We start from the raw sequence: 4,841 nt of genomic DNA, 5'->3' as shown, positions 1-4,841 counted from the left end.
GTTGGATGACAAGGACTTATAAGACTGGTTCTCAAGCTTTATGGGCATAAGAATGATTTCTAGGATTTGTTTAAAATTCAGACTCTTGTGCTTCACATTAAAACTTAGTGAATCTGAATTTCTGAGAGTGTGTCCCAGAAATCCTCATTTTAAACAAGTTTCCTAGGTGATTCTTATTCCTGAGGTTTGTGGGCCACATTATAAGAAACAATAATGTAGAGGCTCATTCTGCTGCAGCAAGTGGAGATGGATTTTTCATCTTATGGGGATTGGGTGAAATCTTTGTACATTCAGAAGGTCGCCTAGTTTTCCACTCTGTACCTGGATGGGAAGTGGGGAAGAAAGAAAGAAAGGGCCACCTCTTGTGTTTTTTCAGCTCCCTGTTTCTTGATGGGGCTTCTGCTCTCTCCCTCTGCCTTTTGGCTGGGTGTCCTTCCAGTAATCCTTGAAGATCCAGTTTAAACATCACCTCCTTTCCAGGCTTGCCCAAGGAGAGTTAGTGGCTCTATCGTTTGAGCTCTCACAGTTGTTTATATATATATTTCACTTTGATCTGTTTATTGCTACATTTCTCCCACAGACCATGAATTCCTTGAAAGCAGGGATCATATCCGTTTAGCATCTAACATAGTATACAATAGGATTCAGTAACTATTGACATGATGAATGAATTTATGAAAAACTATTTTGGTAAAACAAATTATCAGTGTTAATAAAATAGATTTCTTTTATAAGAAAGGCATTTCTAAATAGCTTGGGAAGCATACACATTGCTATACTATTTTTGTGTTATAGTCATTAAAGTAGGTTCCTTTCACACTTTTTAAAATTAAACCAGTGCTCAGTTAGTTACTGAAAACAAGAAATATTTTTTCATTCATCCTATCCTTTTGTGAAATTAGATGAAGTTAACAAAGTTTACCAAAACTGTGCAAGCAGAATCTTTCATTGAGGTTTCTGGTTTAAGCAGAGACCAGCAAGAAGGAAACATTTGAAAAATCCCCGGAAGGAAAACTTAAGAAAGAATAGTTTACTAATTATAGGAGATTATATGGACGCCAAAAAATCACAAGGTGGTCAGGCAAATTTGGGAAATTTTGATGTACTATTTGACACATACCAAAGTAGCAAGAATTTTAAAAATATAATATCTAGTGGGTACAAGTTTCAGCGAATTCAACACACTCTCTTGCCACTAGTATAGCAGATTGGCCTAACTCTTTGGGAAAGTGATACAATATGTATGAGAAGCCAGAAAGGTGTTCCATAATCCAACTCCTGGAAATTTATCCCAAAGCAATACATGAAAAGAAGAAAACAACTTAGACAACTTGAAAATGTTTGTTGTTCTACTAATAAGGGTGCCCCGTCTCTGCTAGTCCATTTCCTTCCCACCACCCTTTCAGGTATGGGGTAGTGTCCCCTCTGGGCTTACAGTGTCTTGGGGGCCTTGCAGAGAGGTGCCTTCTTAGGGACTTGTAGTGCCTTGGGTCTCAGGGAAGGCCAATGAGTCAGAGCTGTGGATGCAGTGACACGAGCTTCCCCTCAGAGGTAGACTGGGTGTTTGCCTTGGCTCCTGAAAGTGGCTTGTCTTTTGCCTGCCAGCCCCTGGGCACTTACCAGAATGGGTTATTCAGAGGCTCCCTCTGGTCCTTTCCCCCTTTTCTACCTCTCTAGTTCCCACCTGTACCACCTGCAGACTCCTTGACCTTGAGTCCATGGTTCTCCTTGTTATATCCCCCAAAATATTCTGAGGCTTTCAGGACCACAGTAATTGCCAATTAAGCCAGAGTCCAAAGTCTTAGCAACCAAACCAATCCAAATCGAACCAAGCAAGCGAAACAAAAAACTTTTCCTTCCCAATCATAAAAGGTGCCCTAGGAGATGGGTGTTTAGAAACACAATGTAAGATCTTTCAGCAAAACAGAAAACAAAATTTAGTTGAGTTTCTATTTAAGAAAATAAAAAAACTAAAAACAAAGATTGGAAGAACAAATACTGCCAAAATCTTTAGAAATAGAGACAACCTCCAATAGCAGGTTAATGAGTAAATCAGTAGTCTTCAAATATTTTTGTTCACATACATGAAATATTATTTACCCTCTTGCATATTTCTAGGTTAACATCTCAAATTTTTTCGTCATAAGTTTAAGCAGTTGCAAAGGATACAATTTCCTGCATACTGTAAAAACGACATTTTAAACTAGAATGGTCACTCTTTTAAAGGAATCCAATGAAATCTAAATACCATAGCAATTATGCCTATTATCAGCTATTTACAAAATATATGAACCAACTCTTCTTTACCTTCAGTATATTTTATGTAATTTCTTTTTCTTTTCACACTTATAGCTCCATTCCACTTCCCCATCCCTCAGGATCATATCCTAGTTTAATGTATTTTTATGTTTGAATGTATTTTATTTTATTTTATTTTATTATTTTTTTTTTTTTTGCTGTATGCGGGCCTCTCACTGTTGTGGCCTCTCCCGTTGCGGAGCACAGGCTCCGGACGCGCAGGCCCAACGGCCATGGCTCACGGGCCCAGCCGCTCCGCGGCATGTGGGATCTTCCCAGACCGGGGCACGAACCCGCGTCCCCTGCATCGGCAGGCGGACTCTCAACCACTGCGCCACCAGGGAAGCCCTGAATGTATTTTATTGATCATCCTATTATATCTATCTGTGATGAAAATATAAATATATTTAATTTTAAAATTTCCTATGACTGAAAGACTATGTGCTAAAACATTTTCTTCTCAATTAAGATATTATTATATTTATTAGTAATGATCAGGTATTCAAAACAATGCAAAATATATTACAAATGTTTATAATTACTAAACATGTAATTTTTTACAATCAGTGCGTGCATTTGTTGTTAAATACTACATCTTACAAGAAGGAGACAGAGTTAAGCGTCAATGTTTTTCTCAATTTTTTCATCTTTACAAATTCTAAGAAAATGTTTTTTACATTAATAAGTATTATTATTATTACTTGGAAATCACCTGGCGTGCAAAAGAATTTGTTATCCAGTCATTAGGAGTATATTTTCTCTGTACAGTCCAATATTTTAAATGGATAGAGAACTGACAAAGGTTGCCTGAGGTTTTATACCCTGGAACAATGCACCATTTTAAGATTCTCAGTGAGTGAAAGTTATGTCCTTTCTTTTTGCAATTTGGGAAATATATGGCTATTGTAAAAGAGTTGGGAAATGAAACAGGGAGATGCCATACTGCATTCCTTTACCAGCAGATCAGTTTTAGGAAATGATACAGATGCAAGCTGAAGATTCAGAAACTGGTGGCCTTAAAACTAAGTGTGCGCCTACCCCTTGGAAATCCCCTGGGGGGTGCTCATGTCAGTTTGAAGACCACTGATGTAAATTTTTACATCATCTTATTGAATTTGATAAGAGAGATAGGTCAGCTCACATTAGGCCTTGGTTGGGAAACTACTCTGGTGTTTACACCTTGGGAGTGTAGAACTGTGACCTTTAACACTAGGGATAAAAAAGCCAATTCCTCTTGGTTGTTTGATTTTTATAGATTGCTGCCCTCATCCTTTCTATTCTGCCCTTCTGTATTTTCCTCTCAGTGGTAGTAACCTTAACTTCAATTTTGGAGTACTGATGTGGAGCTTATTTATATACTAACTGCCTGAGGCAAATATAATGCCCCACTTAAAAATGATTATTAAGACCATAAAAAATGAGAAATCTTTATACTAAGGTAAAAAAGCAAAATATGTAGTTGTATGAAAATAATTATTTCAATTATACAAAACTACATAAAATTCTGGACAATACTATAAGTAAATATGCAAAAATGAAGGGATTTTTTAAATAAAATGTCTTTAATGTTGCATTACTTTTTAAGTAATAATGCTAATTACACTTATGATGCTGGGGGTCAGATAATGTCTAATCTAACATTCTCTTTCTCTTAACGGTACCAAAAAACTGTGAGTTTAAGTTCCCCAAAATAAAGTGTTCAAGAGATTGAAAACTACGTTTTTCAAAACTATTTTCTCATCATGATTCACTATGGGTGTTAAGTCTCCAAACATATTTAAACTCTTCCTCAACCTAGTTTAAAACATCCCATGTGTTAACGTCATGAATTCCACAAGTTTATTTCCTGATGTACGAAGCAGTAATTCTTTTCATTTATATTAACTTTTTAGCTTCCTCTCATTTCCTGGTTTTACTGTTCAGAGTGAAGAACTCGACCTTCTTGACTTACACTGCTGTTAAGCTTTATCATTCCTTGTAGCTTTATATTTTTTGAGTTCATATTTTTATAAACTAAGCCATGTTTGGCAACCTCCAAAACTAATCTTTTTCTCAAGTTTGTTGCGTTTGTCTTCTGCTTTTTTGAGGCCTCACAACGAGCTCGGTATATTCCAGGGCCCACCAAAGGAAGGAGCCTTAGAAGAGACTAGTTTGAGAGAGTTGATGTCTGCGAGAAAGAAATAATGGCTACCACCCGTCTGGGGGTTATGGCCTTGGGACCCAAAGGTACCCGAAACGAGCGCCCCAAAAGGTGGAGCGTGGAGCAGCTCCCAACGTCTCGGCAGCCTCTCCCCCAACCTTCGGCGGCCGCCTCCGGCGTGGCCCCGCCCCGCCCCTAGGCGTCTGCTCGCGGCAGCCGCCGCCCTCCCCCGACCCAATGGCGAGGCTGCCGCGTCGGTGATGTGAAGCAGTGCTCTGGCACGTCCGGCCCCCGGCCCGCAGTCCATTACACCATCCGCCGCGGCTGCTGCAGCCGTTGCAGCCCGCGCAGACTGGGAGGGCGGGAGGCAGTTCGGCGGGGCGGGGTGGGGCGGGGCGAGCGG

Source organism: Mesoplodon bidens (genome assembly GCF_964165515.1).
Source record: "Mesoplodon bidens genome assembly, chromosome: 4".
NCBI classification, from domain to species: Eukaryota; Metazoa; Chordata; class Mammalia; order Artiodactyla; family Ziphiidae; genus Mesoplodon; species Mesoplodon bidens.
This window is presented reverse-complemented; position numbering follows the sequence as displayed.